A 27176-nucleotide genomic window follows, 5' to 3' on the forward strand; every position below is an offset into this window, starting at 1 on the left:
TGTAGTTTATATTTGAACATATTCTTTTTTCCACTATTACCCACTTAGCGCTACGAATGTCCAGTTGCATTTTCTACACACAGAGTGTTTCAAAACTGCTCAATCAAAAGTATGGTTTAACTCTGTTAGCTGTATGCTCAGATCAGAAAGAAGTTTCACAGAATGCTTCTGTGTAGTTTATATTTGAATATATTCCTTTTTCCACTACTACGCTCTTAGCGCTCCAAATGTCCAGTTGCATTTTCAACAGAAATATTGTTCAGATCTGCTCAATCAAAAGTATGGTTTAACTCTGTTAGCTGAATGCACAGATCAGAAAGAAGTTTCACCGAATGATTCTGTGTAGTTTATATTTGAAGACATTCCGTTTTCCACTATTACCCTCTTAGCGCTCCGAATCTCCACTTGCATTTTCTACAAAAAGAGTGTTTCATAACTGCTCAATCAAAAATATGTTTTATCTCTGTTAACTGAATTTACAGATCAGAAATAAGTTTCACAGAATGCATCTGTGTAGTTTTTATTTGAAGATATTCTTTTTCCCAATGTAGGCCTCTTAGCGCTTAGCATGTCCAATTGCAGTTTCTACAGAGAGAGTGTTTCAGAACGGCTCAATCAAAAGTAAGGTTCAACTCTGTTAGTTGAATGCACAGAACAGAAAGAATTTTCACAGAATGCTACTGTGTAGTTTATATTTGAATATATTCCTTTTTCCACTATTACCCTCTTAGCGCTCCGAATGTCCACTTGCATTTTCTACAGAAAGAGTGTTCAGAACTGCGCAATCAAAAGTATGGTTTAACTCTGTTAGCTTAATGAACATATCAGAAATAAGTTTCACACAATGCTTCTGTGTAGTTTTTATTTGAAGATATTATTTTTCCCAATAGAGGCCTCTTAGCGCTCAGAATGTCCAATTGCAGTTTCTACAGAAAGAGTGTTTCAGAAAGGCTCAATCAAAAGTAAGGTTCAACTCTGTTAGTTGAATGCACAGAACAGAAAGAAGTTTCATACAATGCTTCTGTGTAATTTATATATGAACATATTCTTTTTTCCACTATTACCCACTTAGCGCTACGAATGTCCAGTTGCATTTTCTACAGACAGAGTGTTTCAAAACTGCTCAATCAAAATTATGGTTTAACTCTGTTAGCTGAATGCTCAGATCAGAAAGAAGTTTCACTGAATGCTTCTGTGTAGTTTATATATGAATATATTCCTTTTTCCACTACTACTCTCTTAGCGCTCCAAATGTCCAGTTGCATTTTCTACAGAAAGAGTGTTCAGATCTGCTCAATCAAAAGTATGGTTTAACTCTGTTAGCTGAATGCACAGATCAGAAAGAAGTTTCACAGAATGATTCTGTGTAGTTTATATTTGGAGACATTCCTTTTTCCACTATTACCCTCTTAGCGCTCCGAATCTCCACTTGCATTTTCTACAGAAAGAGTGTTTCAGAACGGCTCAATCAAAACTAAGGTTCAACTTTTTAGTTGAACAAACAGAACAGAAAGAAGTTTCACACAATTCTTCTGTGTAGTTTTTATTTGTAGACATTCTTTCTCCCAATATAGGCCTGTTAGCGCTCAGAATGTCCAATTGCAGTTTCTACAGAAAGAGTGTTTCAGAACGGCTCAATCAAAAGTATGGTTTAACTCTGTTAGCTGTATGCTCAGATCAGAAAGAAGTTTCACAGAATGCTTCTGCGTAGTTTATATTTGAATATATTCCTTTTTCCACTACTACGCTCTTAGCGCTCCAAATGTCCAGTTGCATTTTCAACAGAAAGAGTGTTCAGATCTGCTCAATCAAAAGTATGGTTTAACTCTGTTAGCTGAATGCACAGATCAGAAAGAAGTTTCACCGAATGATTCTGTGTAGTTTATATTTGAAGACATTCCTTTTTCCACTATTACCCTCTTAGCGCTCCGAATCTCCACTTGCATTTTCTACGAAAAGAGTGTTTCATAACTGCTCAATCAAAAATATGTTTTATCTCCGTTAACTGAATTTACAAATCAGAAATAAGTTTCACAGAATGCATCTGTGTAGTTTTTATTTGAAGATATTCTTTTTCCCAATGTAGGCCTCTTAGCGCTCAGAATGTCCAATTGCAGTTTCTACAGAAAGAGTGTTTCAGAACGGCTCAATCAAAAGTAAGGTTCAACTCTGTTAGTTGAATGCACAGAACAGAAAGAATTTTCACAGAATGCTACTGTGTAGTTTATATTTGAATATATTCCTTTTTCCACTATTACCCTCTTAGCGCTCCGAATGTCCACTTGCATTATCTACAGAAAGAGTGTTCAGAACTGCGCAATCAAAAGTATGGTTTAACTCTGTTAGCTTAATGAACTTATCAGAAATAAGTTTCACACAATGCTTCTGTGTAGTTTTTATTTGAAGATATTATTTTTCCCAATAGAGGCCTCTTAGCGCTCAGAATGTCCAATTGCAGTTTCTACAGAAAGAGTGTTTCAGAAAGTCTCAATCAAAAGTAAGGTTCAACTCTGTTAGTTGAATGCACAAAACAGAAAGAAGTTTCATACAGTGCTTCTGTGTAGTTTATATTTGAACATATTCTTTTTTCCACTATTAAACACTTAGCGCTACGAATGTCCAGTTGCATTTTCTACAGACAGAGTGTTTCAAAACTGCTCAATCAAAAGTATGGTTTAACTCTGTTAGCTGAATGCTCATATCAGAAAGAAGTTTCACAGAATGCTTCTGTGTAGTTTATATTTGAATATATTCCTTTTTCCACTACTACTCTCTTAGCGCTCCAAATGTCCAGTTGCATTTTCTACAGAAAGAGTGTTCAGATCTGCTCAATCAAAAGTATGGTTTAACTCTGTTAGCTGAATGCACAGATCAGAAAGAAGTTTCACAGAATGATTCTGTGTAGTTTATATTTGGAGACATTCCTTTTTCCACTATTACCCTCTTAGCGCTCCGAATCTCCACTTGCATTTTCTACAGAAAGAGTGTTTCAGAACGGCTCAATCAAAACTAAGGTTGAACTCTTTTAGTTGAACAAACAGAACTGAAAGAAGTTTCACACAATTCTTCTGTGTAGTTTTTATTTGTAGACATTCTTTTTCCCAATATAGGCCTCTTAGCGCTCAGAATGTCCAATTGCAGTTTCTACAGAAAGAGTGTTTCAGAACGGCTCAATCAAAAGTAAGGTTCAACTCTGTTAGTTGAATGCACAGAACAGAAAGAAGTTTCATACAATGCTTCTGTGTAGTTCATATTTGAACATATTCTTTTTTCCACTATTACCCACTTAGCGCTACGAATGTCCAGTTGCATTTTCTACCGACAGAGTGTTTCAAAACTGCTCAATCAAAAGTATGGTTTAACTCTGTTAGCTGAATGCTCAGATCAGAAAGAAGTTTCACAGAATGCTTCTGTGTAGTTTATATTTGAATATATTCCTTTTTCCACTACTACGCTCTTAGCGCTCCAAATGTCCACTTGGATTTTCTACAGAAAGAGTGTTCAGATCTGCTCAATCAAAAGTATGGTTTAACTCTGTTAGCTGAATGCACAGATCAGAAAGAAGTTTCACCGAATGATCCTGTGTAGTTTATATTTGAAGACATTCCTTTTTCCACTATTACCCACTTAGCGCTCCGAATCTCCACTTGCATTTTCTACAAAAAGAGTGTTTCATAACTGCTCAATCAAAAATATGTTTTATCTCTGTTAACTGAATTTACAGATCAGAAATAAGTTTCACAGAATGCATCTGTGTAGTTTTTATTTGAAGATATTCTTTTTCCCAATGTAGGCCTCTTAGCGCTCAGAATGTCCAATTGCAGTTTCTACAGAAAGAGTGTTTCAGAACGGCTCAATCAAAAGTAAGGTTCAACTCTGTTAGTTGAATGCACAGAACAGAAAGAAGTTTCATACAATGCTTCTGTGTAGTTTATATTTGAACATATTCTTTTTTCCACTATTACCCACTTAGCGCTACGAATGTCCAGTTGCATTTTCTACAGACAGAGTGTTTCAAAACTGCTCAATCAAAAGTATGGTTTAACTCTGTTAGCTGAATGCTCAGATCAGAAAGAAGTTTCACAGAATGCTTCTGTGTAGTTTATATTTGAATATATTCTTTTTTCCACTACTACTCTCTTAGCGCTCCAAATGTCCAGTTGTATTTCTACAGAAAGAGTGTTCAGATCTGCTCAATCAAAAGTATGGTTTAACTCTGTTAGCTGAATGCACAGATCAGAAAGAAGTTTCACAGAATGATTCTGTGTAGTTTATATTTGGAGACATTCCTTTTTCCACTATTACCCTCTTAGCGCTCCGAATCTCCACTTGCATTTTCTACAGAAAGAGTGTTTCAGAACGGCTCAATCAAAACTAAGGTTCAACTCTTTTAGTTGAACAAACAGAACAGAAAGAAGTTTCACACAATTCTTCTGTGTAGTTTTTATTTGTAGACATTCTTTTTCCCAATATAGGCCTCTTAGCGCTCAGAATGTCCAATTGCAGTTTCTACAGAAAGAGTGTTTTAGAAATGCTCAATCAAAAGTAAGTTTCAACTCTGTTAGTTGAATGCACAGAACAGAAAGTAATTTCATACAATGCTTCTGTGTAGTTTATATTTGAACATATTCTTTTTTCCACTATTACCCACTTAGCGCTATGAATGTCCAGTTGCATTTTCTACAGACAGAGTGTTTCAAAACTGCTCAATCAAAAGTATGGTTTAACTCTGTTAGCTGAATGCTCAGATCAGAAGGAAGTTTCACAGAATGCTTCTGTATAGTTTATATTTGAATATATTCCTTTTTCCACTACTACACTCTTAGCGCTCCAAATGTCCAGTTGCATTTTCTACAGAAAGAGTGTTCAGATCTGCTCAATCAAAAGTATGGTTTAACTCTGTTAGCTGAATGCACAGATCAGAAAGAAGTTTCACAGAATGATTCTGTGTAGTTTATATTTGGAGACATTCCTTTTTCCACTATTACCCTCTTAGCGCTCCGAATCTCCACTTGCATTTTCTACAGAAAGAGTGTTTCAGAACGGCTCAATCAAAACTAAGGTTCAACTCTTTTAGTTGAACAAACAGAACAGAAAGAAGTTTCACAGAATGCATCTGTGTAGTTTTTATTTGAAGATATTCTTTTTCCCAATGTAGGCCTCTTAGCGCTTAGCATGTCCAATTGCAGTTTCTACAGAAAGAGTGTTTCAGAACGGCTCAATTAAAAGTAAGGTTCAACTCTGTTAGTTGAATGCACAGAACAGAAAGAATTTTCACAGAATGCTACTGTGTAGTTTATATTTGAATATATTCCTTTTTCCACTATTACCCTCTTAGCGCTCCGAATGTCCACTTGCATTTTCTACAGAAAGAGTGTTCAGAACTGCGCAATCAAAAGTATGGTTTAACTCTGTTAGCTTAATGAACATATCAGAAATAAGTTTCACACAATGCTTCTGGGTAGTTTTTATTTGAAGATATTTTTTTTCCCAATAGAGGCCTCTTAGCGCTCAGAATGTCCAATTGCAGTTTCTACAGAAAGAGTGTTTCAGAAAGGCTCAATCAAAAGTAAGGTTCAACTCTGTTAGTTGAATGCACAAAACAGAAAGTAGTTTCATGCAATGCTTCTGTGTAGTTTATATTTGAACATATTCTTTTTTCCACTATTACCCACTTGGCGCTACGAATGTCCAGTTGCATTTTCTACAGACAGAGTGTTTCAAAACTGCTCAATCAAAAGTATGGTTTAACTATGTTAGCTGAATGCTCAGATCAGAAAGAAGTTTCACAGAATGCTTCTGTGTAGTTTATATTTGAATATATTCCTTTTTCCACTACTACTCTCTTAGCGCTCCAATTGTCCAGTTGCATTTTCTACAGAAAGAGTGTTCAGATCTGCTCAATCAAAAGTATGATTTAACTCTGTTAGCTGAATGCACAGATCAGAAAGAAGTTTCACAGAATGATTCTGTGTAGTTTATATTTGGAGACATTCCTTTTTCCACTATTACCCTCTTAGCGCTCCGAATCTCCACTTGCATTTTCTACAGAAAGAGTGTTTCAGAACGGCTCAATCAAAACTAAGGTTCAACTCTTTTAGTTGAACAAACAGAACAGAAAGAAGTTTCACACAATTCTTCTGTGTAGTTTTTATTTGTAGACAATCTTTTTCCCAATATAGGCCTCTTAGCGCTCCGAATCTCCACTTGCATTTTCTACAAAAAGAGTGTTTCATAACTGCTCAATCAAAAATATGTTTTATCTCTGTTAACTGAATTTACAGATCAGAAATAAGTTTCACAGAATGCATCTGTGTAGTTTTTATTTGAAGATATTCTTTTTCCCAATGTAGGCCTCTTAGCGCTTAGCATGTCCAATTGCAGTTTCTACAGAAAGAGTGTTTCAGAACGGCTCAATCAAAAGTAAGGTTCAACTCTGTTAGTTGAATGCACAGAACAGAAAGAATTTTCACAGAATGCTACTGTGTAGTTTATATTTGAATATATTCCTTTCTCCACTATTACCCTCTTAGCGCTCCGAATGTCCACTTGCATTTTCTACAGAAAGAGTGTTCAGAACTGCGCATTCAAAAGTATGGTTTAACTCTGTTAGCTTAATGAACATATCAGAAATAAGTTTCACACAATGCTTCTGTGTAGTTTTTATTTGAAGATATTATTTTTCTCAATATAGGCCTCTTAGCGCTCAGAATGTCCAATTGCAGTTTCTACAGAAAGAGTGTTTCAGAAAGGCTCAATCAAATGTAAGGTTCAACTCTGTTAGTTGAATGCACAGAACAGAAAGTAATTTCATACAATGCTTCTGTGTAGTTTATATTTGAACATATTATTTTTTCCACTATTACCCACTTGGCGCTACGAATGTCCAGTTGCATTTTCTACAGACAGAGTGTTTCAAAACTGCTCAATCAAAAGTATGGTTTAACTCTGTTAGCTGAATGCTCAGATCAGAAAGAAGTTTCACAGAATGCTTCTGTGTAGTTTATATTTGAATATATTCCTTTTTCCACTACTACTCTCTTAGTGCTCCAAATGTCCAGTTGCATTTTCTACAGAAAGAGTGTTCAGATCTGCTCAATCAAAAGTATGGTTTTACTCTGTTAGCTGAATGCACAGATCAGAAAGAAGTTTCACAGAATGATTCTGTGTACTTTATATTTGGAGACATTCCTTTTTCCACTATTACCCTCTTAGCGCTCCGAATGTCCACTTGCATTTTCTACAGAAAGAGTGTTTCAGAATGGCTCAATCAAAACTAAGGTTCAACTATTTTAGTTAAACAAACAGAACAGAAAGAAGTTTCACACAATTCTTCTGTGTAGTTTTTATTTGTAGACATTCTTTTTCCCAATATAGACCTCTTAGCGCTCAGAATGTCCAATTGCAGTTTCTACAGAAAGAGTGTTTCAGAACGGCTCAATCAAAAGTAAGGTTCAACTCTGTTAGTTGAATGCACAGAACAGAAAGAAGTTTCATACAATGCTTCTGTGTAGTTTATATATGAACATATTCTTTTTTCCACTATTACCCACTTAGCGCTACGAATGTCCAGTTGCATTTTCTACAGACAGAGTGTTTCAAAACTGCTCAATCAAAAGTATGGTTTAAATCTGTTAGCTGAATGCTCAGATCAGAAAGAAGTTTCACAGAATGCTTCTGTGTAGTTTATATTTGAATATATTCCTTTTTCCACTACTACGCTCTTAGCGCTCCAAATGTCCAGTTGCATTTTCTACAGAAAGAGTGTTCAGATCTGCTCAATCAAAAGTATGGTTTAACTCTGTTAGCTGAATGCACAGATCAGAAAGAAGTTTCACAGAATGATTCTGTGTAGTTTATATTTGGAGACATTCCTTTTTCCACTATTACCCTCTTAGCGCTCCGAATCTCCACTTGCATTTTCTACAGAAAGAGTGTTTCAGAACGGCTCAATCAAATCTAAGGTTCAACTCTTTTAGTTGAACAAACAGGACAGAAAGAAGTTTCACAGAATGCATCTGTGTAGTTTTTATTTGACGATATTCTTTTTCCCAATGTAGGCCTCTTAGCGCTTAGCATGTCCAATTGCAGTTTCTACAGAAAGAGTGTTTCAGAACGGCTCAATCAAAAGTAAGGTTCAACTCTGTTAGTTGAATGCACAGAACAGAAAGAATTTTCACAGAATGCTACTGTGTAGTTTATATTTGAATATATTCCTTTTTCCACTATTACCCTCTTAGCGCTCCGAATGTCCACTTGCATTTTCTACAGAAAGAGTGTTCAGAACTGCGCAATCAAAAGTATGGTTTAACTCTGTTAGCTTAATGAACATATCAGAAATAAGTTTCACACAATGCTTCTGTGTAGTTTTTATTTGAAGATATTATTTTTCCCAATAGAGGCCTCTTAGCGCTCACAATGTCCAATTGCAGTTTCTACAGAAAGAGTGTTTCAGAAAGGCTCAATCAAAAGTAAGGTTCAACTCTGTTAGTTGAATGCACAGAACAGAAAGTAGTTTCATGCAATGCTTCTGTGTAGTTTATATTTGAACATATTCTTTTTTCCACTATTACCCACTTAGCGCTACGAATGTCCAGTTGCATTTTCTACAGACAGAGTGTTTCAAAACTGCTCAATCAAAAGTATGGTTTAACTCTGTTAGCTGAATGCTCAGATCAGAAAGAAGTTTCACAGAATGCTTCTGTGTAGTTTATATTTGAATATATTCCTTTTTCCACCACTACGCTCTTAGCGCTCCAAATGTCCAGTTGCATTTTCTACAGAAAGAGTGTTCAGATCTGCTCAATCAAAAGTATAGTTTAACTCTGTTAGCTGAATGCACAGATCAGAAAGAAGTTTCACAGAATGATTCTGTGTAGTTTATAATTGGAGACATTCCTTTTTCCACTATTACCCTCTTAGCGCTCCGAATGTCCACTTGCATTTTCTACAGAAAGAGTGTTCAGAACTGCGCAATCAAAAGTATGGTTTACTCTGTTATCTTAATGAACATATCAGAAATAAGTTTCACACAATGCTTCTGTGTAGTTTTATTTGAAGATATTATTTTTCCCAATATAGGCCTCTTAGCGCTCAGAATGTCCAATTGCAGTTTCTACAGAAAGAGTGTTTTAGAAATGCTCAATCAAAAGTAAGTTTCAACTCTGTTAGTTGAATGCACAGAACAGAAAGTAATTTCATACAATGCTTCTGTGTAGTTTATATTTGAACATATTCTTTTTTCCACTATTACCCACTTAGCGCTATGAATGTCCAGTTGCATTTTCTACAGACAGAGTGTTTCAAAACTGCTCAATCAAAAGTATGGTTTAACTCTGTTAGCTGAATGCTCAGATCAGAAAGAAGTTTCACAGAATGCTTCTGTGTAGTTTATATTTGAATATATTCCTTTTTCCACTACTACACTCTTAGCGCTCCAAATGTCCAGTTGCATTTTCTACAGAAAGAGTGTTCAGATCTGCTCAATCAAAAGTATGGTTTAACTCTGTTAGCTGAATGCACAGATCAGAAAGAAGTTTCACAGAATGATTCTGTGTAGTTTATATTTGGAGACATTCCTTTTTCCACTATTACCCCCTTAGCGCTCCGAATCTCCACTTGCATTTTCTACAGAAAGAGTGTTTCAGAACGGTTCAATCAAAACTAAGGTTCAACTCTTTTAGTTGAACAAACAGAACAGAAAGAAGTTTCACAGAATGCATCTGTTTAGTTTTTATTTGAAGATATTCTTTTTCCCAATGTAGGCCTCTTAGCGCTTAGCATGTCCAATTGCAGTTTCTACAGAAAGAGTGTTTCAGAACGGCTCAATTAAAAGTAAGGTTCAACTCTGTTAGTTGAATGCACAGAACAGAAAGAATTTTCACAGAATGCTACTGTGTAGTTTATATTTGAATATATTCCTTTTTCCACTATTACCCTCTTAGCGCTCCGAATGTCCACTTGCATTTTCTACAGAAAGAGTGTTCAGAACTGCGCAATCAAAAGTATGGTTTAACTCTGTTAGCTTAATGAACATATCAGAAATAAGTTTCACACAATGCTTCTGTGTAGTTTTTATTTGAAGATATTATTTTTCCCAATAGAGGCCTCTTAGCGCTCAGAATGTCCAATTGCAGTTTCTACAGAAAGAGTGTTTCAGAAAGGCTCAATCAAAAGTAAGGTTCAACTCTGTTAGTTGAATGCACAGAACAGAAAGTAGTTTCATGCAATGCTTCTGTGTAGTTTATATTTGAACATATTCTTTTTTCCACTATTACCCACTTGGCGCTACGAATGTCCAGTTGCATTTTCTACAGACAGAGTGTTTCAAAACTGCTCAATCAAAAGTATGGTTTAACTATGTTAGCTGAATGCTCAGATCAGAAAGAAGTTTCACAGAATGCTTCTGTGTAGTTTATATTTGAATATATTCCTTTTTCCACTACTACTCTCTTAGCGCTCCAATTGTCCAGTTGCATTTTCTACAGAAAGAGTGTTCAGATCTGCTCAATCAAAAGTATGGTTTAACTCTGTTAGCTGAATGCACAGATCAGAAAGAAGTTTCACAGAATGATTCTGTGTAGTTTATATTTGGAGACATTCCTTTTTCCACTATTACCCTCTTAGCGCTCCGAATCTCCACTTGCATTTTCTACAGAAAGAGTGTTTCAGAACGGCTCAATCAAAACTAAGGTTCAACTCTTTTAGTTGAACAAACAGAACAGAAAGAAGTTTCACACAATTCTTCTGTGTAGTTTTTATTTGTAGACAAACTTTTTCCCAATATAGGCCTCTTAGCGCTCAGAATGTCCAATTGCAGGTTCTACAGAAAGAGTGTTTCAGAACGGCTCAATCAAAAGTAAGGTTCAACTCTGTTAGTTGAATGCACAGAACAGAAAGAAGTTTCATACAATGCTTCTGTGTAGTTTATATTACAACATATTCTTTTTTCCACTATTACCCACTTAGCGCTACGATTGTCCAGTTGCATTTTCTACAGACAGAGTGTTTCAAAACTGCTCAATCAAAAGTATGGTTTAACTCTGTTAGCTGAATGCTCAGATCAGAAAGAAGTTTCACAGAATGCTTCTGTGTAGTTTATATTTGAATATATTCCTTTTTCCACTACTACGCTCTTAGCGCTCCTAATGTCCAGTTGCATTTTCTACAGAAAGAGTGTTCAGATCTGCTCAATCAAAAGTATGGTTTAACTCTGTTAGCTGAATGCACAGATCAGAAAGAAGTTTCACCGAATGATTCTGTGTAGTTTATATTTGAAGACATTCCTTTTTCCACTATTACCCTCTTAGCGCTCCGAATCTCCACTTGCATTTTCTACAAAAAGATTGTTTCATAACTGCTCAATCAAAAATATGTTTTATCTCTGTTAACTGAATTTACAGATCAGAAATAAGTTTCACAGAATGCATCTGTGTAGTTTTTATTTGAAGATATTCTTTTTCCCAATGTAGGCCTCTTAGCGCTTAGCATGTCCAATTGCAGTTTCTACAGAAAGAGTGTTTCAGAACGGCTCAATCAAAAGTAAGGTTCAACTCTGTTAGTTGAATGCACAGAACAGAAAGAATTTTCACAGAATGCTACTGTGTAGTTTATATTTGAATATATTCCTTTCTCCACTATTACCCTCTTAGCGCTCCGAATGTCCACTTGCATTTTCTACAGAAAGAGTGTTCAGAACTGCGCAATCAAAAGTATGGTTTAACTCTGTTAGCTTAATGAACATATCAGAAATAAGTTTCACACAATGCTTCTGTGTAGTTTTTATTTGAAGATATTATTTTTCCCAATATAGGCCTCTTAGCGCTCAGAATGTCCAATTGCAGTTTCTACAGAAAGAGTGTTTCAGAAAGGCTCAATCAAAAGTAAGGTTCAACTCTGTTAGTTGAATGCACAGAACAGAAAGTAATTTCATACAATGCTTCTGTGTAGTTTATATTTGAACATATTATTTTTTCCACTATAACCCACTTGGCGCTACGAATGTCCAGTTGCATTTTCTACAGACAGAGTGTTTCAAAACTGCTCAATCAAAAGTATGGTTTAACTCTGTTAGCTGAATGCTCAGATCAGAAAGAAGTTTCACAGAATGCTTCTGTGTAGTTTATATTTGAATATATTTCCTTTTCCACTACTACTCTCTTAGCGCTCCAAATGTCCAGTTGCATTTTCTACAGAAAGAGTGTTCAGATCTGCTCAATCAAAAGTATGGTTTTACTCTGTTAGCTGAATGCACAGATCAGAAAGAAGTTTCACAGAATGATTCTGTGTACTTTATATTTGGAGACATTCCTTTTTCCACTATTACCCTCTTAGCGCTCCGAATGTCCACTTGAATTTTCTACAGAAAGAGTGTTTCAGAATGGCTCAATCAAAACTAAGGTTCAAATCTTTTAGTTAAACAAACAGAACAGAAAGAAGTTTCACACAATTCTTCTGTGTAGTTTTTATTTGTAGACATTCTTTTTCCCAATATAGACCTCTTAGCGCTCAGAATGTCCAATTGCAGTTTCTACAGAAAGAGTGTTTCAGAACGGCTCAATCAAAAGTAAGGTTCAACTCTGTTAGTTGAATGCACAGAACAGAAAGAAGTTTCATACAATGCTTCTGTGTAGTTTATATTTGAACATATTCTTTTTTCCACTATTACCCACTTAGCGCTACGAATGTCCAGTTGCATTTTCTACAGACAGAGTGTTTCAAAACTGCTCAATCAAAAGTATGGTTTAACTCTGTTAGCTGAATGCTCAGATCAGAAAGAAGTTTCACAGAATGCTTCTGTGTAGTTTATATTTGAATATATTCCTTTTTCCACTACTACGCTCTTAGCGCTCCAAATGTCCAGTTGCATTTTCTACAGAAAGAGTGTTCAGATCTGCTCAATCAAAAGTATGGTTTAACTCTGTTAGCTGAATGCACAGATGAGAAAGAAGTTTCACAGAATGATTCTGTGTAGTTTATATTTGGAGACATTCCTTTTTCCACAATTACCCTCTTAGCGCTCCGAATCTCCACTTGCATTTTCTACAGAAAGAGTGTTTCAGAACGGCTCAATCAAATCTAAGGTTCAACTCTTTTAGTTGAACAAACAGAACAGAAAGAAGTTTCACAGAATGCATCTGTGTAGTTTTTATTTGAAGATATTCTTTTTCCCAATGTAGGCCTCTTAGCGCTTAGCATGTCCAATTGCAGTTTCTACAGAAAGAGTGTTTCAGAACGGCTCAATCAAAAGTAAGGTTCAACTCTGTTAGTTGAATGCACAGAACAGAAAGAAGTTTCATACAATGCTTCTGTGTAGTTTATATTACAACATATTCTTTTTTCCACTATTACCCACTTAGCGCTACGATTGTCCAGTTGCATTTTCTACAGACAGAGTGTTTCAAAACTGCTCAATCAAAAGTATGGTTTAACTCTGTTAGCTGAATGCTCAGATCAGAAAGAAGTTTCACAGAATGCTTCTGTGTAGTTTATATTTGAATATATTCCTTTTTCCACTACTACGCTCTTAGCGCTCCAAATGTCCAGTTGCATTTTCTACAGAAAGAGTGTTCAGATCTGCTCAATCAAAAGTATGGTTTAACTCTGTTAGCTGAATGCACAGATCAGAAAGAAGTTTCACCGAATGATTCTGTGTAGTTTATATTTGAAGACATTCCTTTTTCCACTATTACCCTCTTAGCGCTCCGAATCTCCACTTGCATTTTCTACAAAAAGAGTGTTTCATAACTGCTCAATCAAAAATATGTTTTATCTCTGTTAACTGAATTTACAGATCAGAAATAAGTTTCACAGAATGCATCTGTGTAGTTTTTATTTGAAGATATTCTTTTTCCCAATGTAGGCCTCTTAGCGCTTAGCATGTCCAATTGCAGTTTCTACAGAAAGAGTGTTTCAGAACGGCTCAATCAAAAGTAAGGTTCAACTCTGTTAGTTGAATGCACAGAACAGAAAGAATTTTCACAGAATGCTACTGTGTAGTTTATATTTGAATATATTCCTTTCTCCACTATTACCCTCTTAGCGCTCCGAATGTCCACTTGCATTTTCTACAGAAAGAGTGTTCAGAACTGCGCATTCAAAAGTATGGTTTAACTCTGTTAGCTTAATGAACATATCAGAAATAAGTTTCACACAATGCTTCTGTGTAGTTTTTATTTGAAGATATTATTTTTCCCAATATAGGCCTCTTAGCGCTCAGAATGTCCAATTGCAGTTTCTACAGAAAGAGTGTTTCAGAAAGGCTCAATCAAATGTAAGGTTCAACTCTGTTAGTTGAATGCACAGAACAGAAAGTAATTTCATACAATGCTTCTGTGTAGTTTATATTTGAACATATTATTTTTTCCACTATTACCCACTTGGCGCTACGAATGTCCAGTTGCATTTTCTACAGACAGAGTGTTTCAAAACTGCTCAATCAAAAGTATGGTTTAACTCTGTTAGCTGAATGCTCAGATCAGAAAGAAGTTTCACAGAATGCTTCTGTGTAGTTTATATTTGAATATATTCCTTTTTCCACTACTACTCTCTTAGTGCTCCAAATGTCCAGTTGCATTTTCTACAGAAAGAGTGTTCAGATCTGCTCAATCAAAAGTATGGTTTTACTCTGTTAGCTGAATGCACAGATCAGAAAGAAGTTTCACAGAATGATTCTGTGTACTTTATATTTGGAGACATTCCTTTTTCCACTATTACCCTCTTAGCGCTCCGAATGTCCACTTGCATTTTCTACAGAAAGAGTGTTTCAGAATGGCTCAATCAAAACTAAGGTTCAACTATTTTAGTTAAACAAACAGAACAGAAAGAAGTTTCACACAATTCTTCTGTGTAGTTTTTATTTGTAGACATACTTTTTCCCAATATAGACCTCTTAGCGCTCAGAATGTCCAATTGCAGTTTCTACAGAAAGAGTGTTTCAGAACGGCTCAATCAAAAGTAAGGTTCAACTCTGTTAGTTGAATGCACAGAACAGAAAGAAGTTTCATACAATGCTTCTGTGTAGTTTATATATGAACATATTCTTTTTTCCACTATTACCCACTTAGCGCTACGAATGTCCAGTTGCATTTTCTACAGACAGAGTGTTTCAAAACTGCTCAATCAAAAGTATGGTTTAACTCTGTTAGCTGAATGCTCAGATCAGAAAGAAGTTTCACAGAATGCTTCTGTGTAGTTTATATTTGAATATATTCCTTTTTCCACTACTACGCTCTTAGCGCTCCAAATGTCCAGTTGCATTTTCTACAGAAAGAGTGTTCAGATCTGCTCAATCAAAAGTATGGTTTAACTCTGTTAGCTGAATGCACAGATCAGAAAGAAGTTTCACAGAATGATTCTGTGTAGTTTATATTTGGAGACATTCCTTTTTCCACTATTACCCTCTTAGCGCTCCGAATCTCCACTTGCATTTTCTACAGAAAGAGTGTTTCAGAACGGCTCAATCAAATCTAAGGTTCAACTCTTTTAGTTGAACAAACAGAACAGAAAGAAGTTTCACAGAATGCATCTGTGTAGTTTTTATTTGACGATATTCTTTTTCCCAATGTAGGCCTCTTAGCGCTTAGCATGTCCAATTGCAGTTTCTACAGAAAGAGTGTTTCAGAACGGCTCAATCAAAAGTAAGGTTCAACTCTGTTAGTTGAATGCACAGAACAGAAAGAATTTTCACAGAATGCTACTGTGTAGTTTATATTTGAATATATTCCTTTTTCCACTATTACCCTCTTAGCGCTCCGAATGTCCACTTGCATTTTCTACAGAAAGAGTGTTCAGAACTGCGCAATCAAAAGTATGGTTTAACTCTGTTAGCTTAATGAACATATCAGAAATAAGTTTCACACAATGCTTCTGTGTAGTTTTTATTTGAAGATATTATTTTTCCCAATAGAGGCCTCTTAGCGCTCAGAATGTCCAATTGCAGTTTCTACAGAAAGAGTGTTTCAGAAAGGCTCAATCAAAAGTAAGGTTCAACTCTGTTAGTTGAATGCACAGAACAGAAAGTAGTTTCATGCAATGCTTCTGTGTAGTTTATATTTGAACATATTCTTTTTTCCACTATTACCCACTTAGCGCTACGAATGTCCAGTTGCATTTTCTACAGACAGAGTGTTTCAAAACTGCTCAATCAAAAGTATGGTTTAACTCTGTTAGCTGAATGCGCAGATCAGAAAGAAGTTTCACAGAATGCTTCTGTGTAGTTTATATTTGAATATATTCCTTTTTCCACCACTACGCTCTTAGCGCTCCAAATGTCCAGTTGCATTTTCTACAGAAAGAGTGTTCAGATCTGCTCAATCAAAAGTATAGTTTAACTCTGTTAGCTGAATGCACAGATCAGAAAGAAGTTTCACAGAATGATTCTGTGTAGTTTATAATTGGAGACATTCCTTTTTCCACTATTACCCTCTTAGCGCTCCGAATGTCCACTTGCATTTTCTACAGAAAGAGTGTTCAGAACTGCGCAATCAAAAGTATGGTTTACTCTGTTAGCTTAATGAACATATCAGAAATAAGTTTCACACAATGCTTCTGTGTAGTTTTATTTGAAGATATTATTTTTCCCAATATAGGCCTCTTAGCGCTCAGAATGTCCAATTGCAGTTTCTACAGAAAGAGTGTTTTAGAAATGCTCAATCAAAAGTAAGTTTCAACTCTGTTAGTTGAATGCACAGAACAGAAAGTAATTTCATACAATGCTTCTGTGTAGTTTATATTTGAACATATTCTTTTTTCCACTATTACCCACTTAGCGCTATGAATGTCCAGTTGCATTTTCTACAGACAGAGTGTTTCAAAACTGCTCAATCAAAAGTATGGTTTAACTCTGTTAGCTGAATGCTCAGATCAGAAAGAAGTTTCACAGAATGCTTCTGTGTAGTTTATATTTGAATATATTCCTTTTTCCACTACTACACTCTTAGCGCTCCAAATGTCCAGTTGCATTTTCTACAGAAAGAGTGTTCAGATCTGCTCAATCAAAAGTATGGTTTAACTCTGTTAGCTGAATGCACAGATCAGAAAGAAGTTTCACAGAATGATTCTGTGTAGTTTATATTTGGAGACATTCCTTTTTCCACTATTACCCCCTTAGCGCTCCGAATCTCCACTTGCATTTTCTACAGAAAGAGTGTTTCAGAACGGTTCAATCAAAACTAAGGTTCAACTCTTTTAGTTGAACAAACAGAACAGAAAGAAGTTTCACAGAATGCATCTGTTTAGTTTTTATTTGAAGATATTCTTTTTCCCAATGTAGGCCTCTTAGCGCTTAGCATGTCCAATTGCAGTTTCTACAGAAAGAGTGTTTCAGAACGGCTCAATTAAAAGTAAGGTTCAACTCTGTTAGTTGAATGCACAGAACAGAAAGAATTTTCACAGAATGCTACTGTGTAGTTTATATTTGAATATATTCCTTTTTCCACTATTACCCTCTTAGCGCTCCGAATGTCCACTTGCATTTTCTACAGAAAGAGTGTTCAGAACTGCGCAATCAAAAGTATGGTTTAACTCTGTTAGCTTAATGAACATATCAGAAATAAGTTTCACACAATGCTTCTGTGTAGTTTTTATTTGAAGATATTATTTTTCCCAATAGAGGCCTCTTAGCGCTCAGAATGTCCAATTGCAGTTTCTACAGAAAGAGTGTTTCAGAAAGGCTCAATCAAAAGTAAGGTTCAACTCTGTTAGTTGAATGCACAGAACAGAAAGTAGTTTCATGCAATGCTTCTGTGTAGTTTATATTTGAACATATTCTTTTTTCCACTATTACCCACTTGGCGCTACGAATGTCCAGTTGCATTCTCTACAGACAGAGTGTTTCAAAACTGCTCAATCAAAAGTATGGTTTAACTATGTTAGCTGAATGCTCAGATCAGAAAGAAGTTTCACAGAATGCTTCTGTGTAGTTTATATTTGAATATATTGCTTTTTCCACTACTACTCTCTTAGCGCTCCAATTGTCCAGTTGCATTTTCTACAGAAAGAGTGTTCAGATCTGCTCAATCAAAAGTATGGTTTAACTCTGTTAGCTGAATGCACAGATCAGAAAGAAGTTTCACAGAATGATTCTGTGTAGTTTATATTTGGAGACATTCCTTTTTCCACTATTACCCTCTTAGCGCTCCGAATCTCCACTTGCATTTTCTACAGAAAGAGTGTTTCAGAACGGCTCAATCAAAACTAAGGTTCAACTCTTTTAGTTGAACAAACAGAACAGAAAGAAGTTTCACACAATTCTTCTGTGTAGTTTTTATTTGTAGACAAACTTTTTCCCAATATAGGCCTCTTAGCGCTCAGAATGTCCAATTGCAGTTTCTACAGAAAGAGTGTTTCAGAACGGCTCAATCAAAAGTAAGGTTCAACTCTGTTAGTTGAATGCACAGAACAGAAAGAAGTTTCATACAATGCTTCTGTGTAGTTTATATTACAACATATTCTTTTTTCCACTATTACCCACTTAGCGCTACGATTGTCCAGTTGCATTTTCTACAGACAGAGTGTTTCAAAACTGCTCAATCAAAAGTATGGTTTAACTCTGTTAGCTGAATGCTCAGATCAGAAAGAAGTTTCACAGAATGCTTCTGTGTAGTTTATATTTGAATATATTCCTTTTTCCACTACTACGCTCTTAGCGCTCCTAATGTCCAGTTGCATTTTCTACAGAAAGAGTGTTCAGATCTGCTCAATCAAAAGTATGGTTTAACTCTGTTAGCTGAATGCACAGATCAGGAAGAAGTTTCACCGAATGATTCTGTGTAGTTTATATTTGAAGACATTCCTTTTTCCACTATTACCCTCTTAGCGCTCCGAATCTCCACTTGCATTTTCTACAAAAAGATTGTTTCATAACTGCTCAATCAAAAATATGTTTTATCTCTGTTAACTGAATTTACAGATCAGAAATAAGTTTCACAGAATGCATCTGTGTAGTTTTTATTTGAAGATATTCTTTTTCCCAATGTAGGCCTCTTAGCGCTTAGCATGTCCAATTGCAGTTTCTACAGAAAGAGTGTTTCAGAACGGCTCAATCAAAAGTAAGGTTCAACTCTGTTAGTTGAATGCACAGAACAGAAAGAATTTTCACAGAATGCTACTGTGTAGTTTATATTTGAATATATTCCTTTTTCCACTATTACCCTCTTAGCGCTCCGAATGTCCACTTGCATTTTCTACAGAAAGAGTGTTCAGAACTGCGCAATCAAAAGTATGGTTTAACTCTGTTAGCTTAATGAACATATCAGAAATAAGTTTCACACAATGCTTCTGTGTAGTTTTTATTTGAAGATATTATTTTTCCCAATATAGGCCTCTTAGCGCTCAGAATGTCCAATTGCAGTTTCTACAGAAAGAGTGTTTCAGAAAGGCTCAATCAAAAGTAAGGTTCAACTCTGTTAGTTGAATGCACAGAACAGAAAGTAATTTCATACAATGCTTCTGTGTAGTTTATATTTGAACATATTATTTTTTCCACTATAACCCACTTGGCGCTACGAATGTCCAGTTGCATTTTCTACAGACAGAGTGTTTCAAAACTGCTCAATCAAAAGTATGGTTTAACTCTGTTAGCTGAATGCTCAGATCAGAAAGAAGTTTCACAGAATGCTTCTGTGTAGTTTATATTTGAATATATTTCCTTTTCCACTACTACTCTCTTAGCGCTCAAAATGTCCAGTTGCATTTTCTACAGAAAGAGTGTTCAGATCTGCTCAATCAAAAGTATGGTTTAACTCTGTTAGCTGAATGCACAGATCAGAAAGTAGTTTCACAGAATGATTCTGTGTACTTTATATTTGGAGACATTCCTTTTTCCACTATTACCCTCTTAGCGCTCCGAATGTCCACTTGAATTTTCTACAGAAAGAGTGTTTCAGAATGGCTCAATCAAAACTAAGGTTCAAATCTTTTAGTTAAACAAACAGAACAGAAAGAAGTTTCACACAATTCTTCTGTGTAGTTTTTATTTGTAGACATTCTTTTTCCCAATATAGACCTCTTAGCGCTCAGAATGTCCAATTGCAGTTTCTACAGAAAGAGTGTTTCAGAACGGCTCAATCAAAAGTAAGGTTCAACTCTGTTAGTTGAATGCACAGAACAGAAAGAAGTTTCATACAATGCTTCTGTGTAGTTTATATTTGAACATATTCTTTTTTCCACTATTACCCACTTAGCGCTACGAATGTCCAGTTGCATTTTCTACAGACAGAGTGTTTCAAAACTGCTCAATCAAAAGTATGGTTTAACTCTGTTAGCTGAATGCTCAGATCAGAAAGAAGTTTCACAGAATGCTTCTGTGTAGTTTATATTTGAATATATTCCTTTTTCCACTACTACGCTCTTAGCGCTCCAAATGTCCAGTTGCATTTTCTACAGAAAGAGTGTTCAGATCTGCTCAATCAAAAGTATGGTTTAACTCTGTTAGCTGAATGCACAGATGAGAAAGAAGTTTCACAGAATGATTCTGTGTAGTTTATATTTGGAGACATTCCTTTTTCCACAATTACCCTCTTAGCGCTCCGAATCTCCACTTGCATTTTCTACAGAAAGAGTGTTTCAGAACGGCTCAATCAAATCTAAGGTTCAACTCTTTTAGTTGAACAAACAGAACAGAAAGAAGTTTCACAGAATGCATCTGTGTAGTTTTTATTTGAAGATATTCATTTTCCCAATGTAGGCCTCTTAGCGCTTAGCATGTCCAATTGCAGTTTCTACAGAAAGAGTGTTTCAGAACGGCTCAATCAAAAGTAAGGTTCAACTCTGTTAGTTGAATGCACAGAACAGAAAGAATTTTCACAGAATGCTACTGTGTAGTTTATATTTGAATATATTCCTTTTTCCACTATTACCCTCTTAGCGCTCAGAATGTCCACTTGCATTTTCTACAGAAAGAGTGTTCAGAACTGCGCAATCAAAAGTATGGTTTAACTCTGTTAGCTTAATGAACATATCAGAAATAAGTTTCACACAATGCTTCTGTGTAGTATTTATTTGAAGATATTATTTTTCCCAATAGAGGCCTCTTAGCGCTCAGAATGTCCAATTGCAGTTTCTACAGAAAGAGTGTTTCAGAAAGGCTCAATCAAAAGTAAGGTTCAACTCTCTTAGTTGAATGCACAGAACAGAAAGAAGTTTCATGCAATGCTTCTGTGTAGTTTATATTTGAACATATTCTTTTTTCCACTATTACCCACTTGGCGCTACGAATGTCCAGTTGCATTTTCTACAGACAGAGTGTTTCAAAACTGCTCAATCAAAAGTATGGTTTAACTCTGTTAGCTGAATGCTCAGATCAGAAAGAAGTTTCACAGAATGCTTCTGTGTAGTTTATATTTGAATATATTCCTTTTTCCACTACTACTCTCTTAGCGCTCCAATTGTCCAACTGCATTTTCTACAGAAAGAGTGTTCAGATCTGCTCAATCAAAAGTATGGTTTAACTCTGTTAGCTGAATGCACAGATCAGAAAAAGTTTCACAGAATGATTCTGTGTAGTTTATATTTGGAGACATTCCTTTTTCCACTATTACCCTCTTAGCGCTCCAAATCTCCACTTGCATTTTCTACAGAAAGAGTGTTGCAGAACGGCTCAATCAAAACTAAGGTTCAACTCTTTTAGTTGAACAAACAGAACAGAAAGTAGTTTCACACAATTCTTCTGTGTAGTTTTTATTTGTAGACATTCTTTTTCCCAATATAGGCCTCTTAGCGCTCAGAATGTCCAATTGCAGTTTCTACAGAAAGAGTGTTTCAGAACGGCTCAATCAAAAGTAAGGTTCAACTCTGTTAGTTGAATGCACAGAACAGAAAGAAGTTTCATACAATGCTTCTGTGTAGTTTATATTACAACATATTCTTTTTTCCACTATTACCCACTTAGCGCTACGATTGTCCAGTTGCATTTTCTACAGACAGAGTGTTTCAAAACTGCTCAATCAAAAGTATGGTTTAACTCTGTTAGCTGAATGCTCAGATCAGAAGGAAGTTTCACAGAATGCTTCTGTGTAGTTTATATTTGAATATATTCCTTTTTCCACTACTACGCTCTTAGCGCTCCAAATGTCCAGTTGCATTTTCTACAGAAAGAGTGTTCAGATCTGCTCAATCAAAAGTATGGTTTAACTCTGTTAGCTGAATGCACAGATCAGAAAGAAGTTTCACCGAATGATTCTGTGTAGTTTATATTTGAAGACATTCCTTTTTCCACTATTACCCTCTTAGCGCTCCGAATCTCCACTTGCATTTTCTACAAAAAGAGTGTTTCATAACTGCTCAATCAAAAATATGTTTTATCTCTGTTAACTGATTTTACAGATCAGAAATAAGTTTCACAGAATGCATCTGTGTAGTTTTTATTTGAAGATATTCTTTTTCCCAATGTAGGCCTCTTAGCGCTTAGCATGTCCAATTGCAGTTTCTACAGAAAGAGTGTTTCAGAACGGCTCAATCAAAAGTAAGGTTCAACTCTGTTAGTTGAATGCACAGAACAGAAAGAATTTTCACAGAATGCTACTGTGTAGTTTATATTTGAATATATTCCTTTCTCCACTATTATCCTCTTAGCGCTCCGAATGTCTACTTGCATTTTCTACAGAAAGAGTGTTCAGAACTGCGCAATCAAAAGTATGGTTTAACTCTGTTAGCTTAATGAACATATCAGAAATAAGTTTCACACAATGCTTCTGTGTAGTTTTTATTTGAAGATATTATTTTTCACAATATAGGCCTCTTAGCGCTCAGAATGTCCAATTGCAGTTTCTACAGAAAGAGTGTTTCAGAAAGGCTCAATCAAAAGTAAGGTTCAACTCTGTTAGTTGAATGCACAGAACAGAAAGTAATTTCATACAATGCTTCTGTGTAGTTTATATTTGAACATATTATTTTTTCCACTATTACCCACTTGGCGCTATGAATGTCCAGTTGCATTTTCTACAGACAGAGTGTTTCAAAACTGCTCAATCAAAAGTATGGTTTAACTCTGTTAGCTGAATGCTCAGATCAGAAAGAAGTTTCACAGAATGCTTCTGTGTAGTTTATATTTGAATATATTCCTTTTTCCACTACTACTCTCTTAGCGCTCCAAATGTCCAGTTGCATTTTCTACAGAAAGAGTGTTCAGATCTGCTCAATCAAAAGTATGGTTTTACTCTGTTAGCTGAATGCACAGATCAGAAAGAAGTTTCACAGAATGATTCTGTGTACTTTATATTTGGAGACATTTCTTTTTCCACTATTACCCTCTTAGCGCTCCGAATGCCCACTTGCATTTTCTACAGAAAGAGTGTTTCAGAATGGCTCAATCAAAACTAAGGTTCAACTCTTTTAGTTGAACAAACAGAACAGAAAGAAGTTTCACAGAATGCATCTGTGTAGTTTTTATTTGAAGATATTCTTTTTCCCAATGTAGGCCTCTTAGCGCTTAGCATGTCCAATTGCAGTTTCTACAGAAAGAGTGTTTCAGAACGGCTCAATCAAAAGTAAGGTTCAACTCTGTTAGTTGAATGCACAGAACAGAAAGAATTTTCACAGAATGCTACTGTGTAGTTTATATTTGAATATATTCCTTTTTCCACTATTACCCTCTTAGCGCTCCGAATGTCCACTTGCATTTTCTACAGAAAGAGTGTTCAGAACTGCGCAATCAAAAGTATGGTTTAACTCTGTTAGCTTAATGAACATATCAGAAATAAGTTTCACACAATGCTTCTGTGTAGTTTTTATTTGAAGATATTATTTTTCCCAATAGAGGCCTCCTAGCGCTCAGAATGTCCAATTGCAGTTTCTACAGAAAGAGTGTTTCAGAAAGGCTCAATCAAAAGTAAGGTTCAACTCTGTTAGTTGAATGCACAGAACAGAAATAAGTTTCATGCAATGCTTCTGTGTAGTTTATATTTGAACATATTCTTTTTTCCACTATTACCCACTTGGCGCTACGAATGTCCAGTTGCATTTTCTACAGACAGAGTGTTTCAAAACTGCTCAATCAAAAGTATGGTTTAACTCTGTTAGCTGAATGCTCAGATCAGAAAGAAGTTTCACAGAATGCTTCTGTGTAGTTTATATTTGAATATATTCCTTTTTCCACTACTACTGTCCTAGCGCTCGAATTGTCCAGTTGCATTTTCTACAGAAAGAGTGTTCAGATCTGCTCAATCAAAAGTATGGTTTAACTCTGTTAGCTGAATGCACAGATCAGAAAGAAGTTTCACAGAATGATTCTGTGTAGTTTATATTTGGAGACATTCCTTTTTCCACTATTACCCTCTTAGTGCTCCGAATCTCCACTTGCATTTTCTACAGAAAGAGTGTTTCAGAACGGCTCAATCAAAACTAAGGTTCAACTCTTTTAGTTGAACAAACAGAACAGAAAGAAGTTTCACACAATTCTTCTGTGTAGTTTTTATTTGTAGACATTCTTTTTCCCAATATAGGCCTCTTAGCGCTCTGAATGTCCAATTGCAGTTTCTACAGAAAGAGTGTTTCAGAACGGCTCAATCAAAAGTAAGGTTCAACTCTGTTAGTTGAATGCACAGAACAGAAAGTAGTTTCATACAATGCTTCTGTGTAGTTTATATTTGGACATATTCTTTTTTCCACTATTACCCACTTAGCGCTACGAATGTCCAGTTGCATTTTCTACAGACAGAGTGTTTCAAAACTGCTCAATCAAAAGTATGGTTTAACTCTGCTAGCTGAATGCTCAGATCAGAAAGAAGTTTCACAGAATGCTTCTGTGTAGTTTATATTTGAATATATTCCTTTTTCCACTACTACGCTCTTAGCGCTCCAAATGTCCAGTTGCATTTTCTACAGAAAGAGTGTTCAGATCTGCTCAATCAAAAGTATGGTTTAACTCTGTTAGCTGAATGCACAGATCAGAAAGAAGTTTCACCGAATGATTCTGTGTAGTTTATATTTGAAGACATTCCTTTTTCCACTATTACCCTCTTAGCGCTCCGAATCTCCACTTGCATTTTCTACAAAAAGAGTGTTTCATAACCGCTCAATCAAAAATATGTTTTATCTCTGTTAACTGAATTTACAGATCAGAAATAAGTTTCACAGAATGCATCTGTGTAGTTTTTATTTGAAGATATTCTTTTTCCCAATGTAGGCCTCTTAGCGCTTAGCATGTCCAATTGCAGTTTCTACAGAAAGAGTGTTTCAGAACGGCTCAATCAAAATTAAGGTTCAACTCTGTTAGTTGAATGCACAGAACAGAAAGAATTTTCACAGAATGCTACTGTGTAGTTTATATTTGAATATATTCCTTTCTCCACTATTACCCTCTTAGCGCTCCGAATGTCCACTTGCATTTTCTACAGAAAGAGTGTTCAGAACTGCGCAATCAAAAGTATGGTTTAACTCTGTTAGCTTAATGAACATATCAGAAATAAGTTTCACACAATGCTTCTGTGTAGTTTTTATTTGAAGATATTATTTTTCCCAATATAGGCCTCTTAGCGCTCAGAATGTCCAATTGCAGTTTCTACAGAAAGACTGTTTCAGAAAGGCTCAATCAAAAGTAAGGTTCATCTCTGTTAGTTGAATGCACAGAACAGAAAGAAATTTCATACAATGCTTCTGTGTAGTTTATATTTGAACATATTCTTTTTTCCACTATTACCCACTTAGCGCTACGAATGTCCAGTTGCATTTTCTACAGACAGAGTGTTTCAAAACTGCTCAATCAAAAGTATGGATTAACTCTGTTAGCTGAATGCTCAGATCAGAAAGAAGTTTCACAGAATGCTTCTGTGTAGTTTATATTTGAATATATTCCTTTTTCCACTACTACTCTCTTAGCGCTCCAAATGTCCAGTTGCATTTTCTACAGAAAGAGTGTTCAGATCTGCTCAATCAAAAGTATGGTTTAACTCTGTTAGCTGAATGCACAGATCAGAAAGAAGTTTCACAGAATGATTCTGTGTAGTTTATATTTGGAGACATTCCTTTTTCCACTATTACCCTCTTAGCGCACCGAATCTCCACTTGCATTTTCTACAGAAAGAGTGTTTCAGAAGGGCTCAATCAAAACTAAGGTTCAACTCTTTTAGTTGAACAAACAGAACAGAAAGAAGTTTCACACAATTCTTCTGTGTAGTTTTTATTTGTAGACAATCTTTTTCCCAATATAGGCCTCTTAGCGCTCAGAATGTCCAATTGCAGTTTCTACGGAAAGAGTGTTTCAGAACGGCTCAATCAAAAGTAAGGTTCAACTCTGTTAGTTGAATGCACAGAACAGAAAGAAGTTTCATACAATGCTTCTGTGTAGTTTATATTACAACATATTCTTTTTTCCACTATTACCCACTTGGCGCTACGAATGTCCAGTTGCATTTTCTACAGACAGAGTGTTTCAAAACTGCTCAATCAAAAGTATGGTTTAACTCTGTTAGCTGAATGCTCAGATCAGAAAGAAGTTTCACAGAATGCTTCTTTGTAGTTTATATTTGAATATATTCCTTTTTCCACTACTACGCTCTTAGCGCTCCAAATGTCCAGTTGCATTTTCTACAGAAAGAGTGTTCAGATCTGCTCAATCAAAAGTATGGTTTAACTCTGTTAGCTGAATGCACAGATCAGAAAGAAGTTTCACCGAATGATTCTGTGTAGTTTATATTTGAAGACATTCCTTTTTCCACTATTACCCTCTTAGCGCTCCGAATCTCCACTTGCATTTTCTACAAAAAGAGTATTTCATAACTGCTCAATCAAAAATATGTTTTATCTCTGTTAACTGAATTTACAGATCAGAAATAAGTTTCACAGAATGCATCTGTGTAGTTTTTATTTGAAGATATTCTTTTTCCCAATGTAGGCCTCTTAGCGCTTAGCATGTCCAATTGCAGTTTCTACAGAAAGAGTGTTTCAGAACGGCTCAATCAAAAGTAAGGTTCAACTCTGTTAGTTGAATGCACAGAACAGAAAGAATTTTCACAGAATGCTATTGTGTAGTTTATATTTGAATATATTCCTTTTTCCACTATTACCCTCTTAGCGCTCCGAATGTACACTTGCATTTTCTACAGAAAGAGTGTTTCAGAACGGCTCAATCAAAACTAAGGTTCAACTCTATTAGTTGAACAAACAGAACAGAAAGAAATTTCACAGAATGCATCTGTGTAGTTTTTATTTGAAGATATTCTTTTTCCCAATGTAGGCCT

Source organism: Symphalangus syndactylus, chromosome 13 (assembly GCF_028878055.3).
Source record: "Symphalangus syndactylus isolate Jambi chromosome 13, NHGRI_mSymSyn1-v2.1_pri, whole genome shotgun sequence".
NCBI classification, from domain to species: Eukaryota; Metazoa; Chordata; class Mammalia; order Primates; family Hylobatidae; genus Symphalangus; species Symphalangus syndactylus.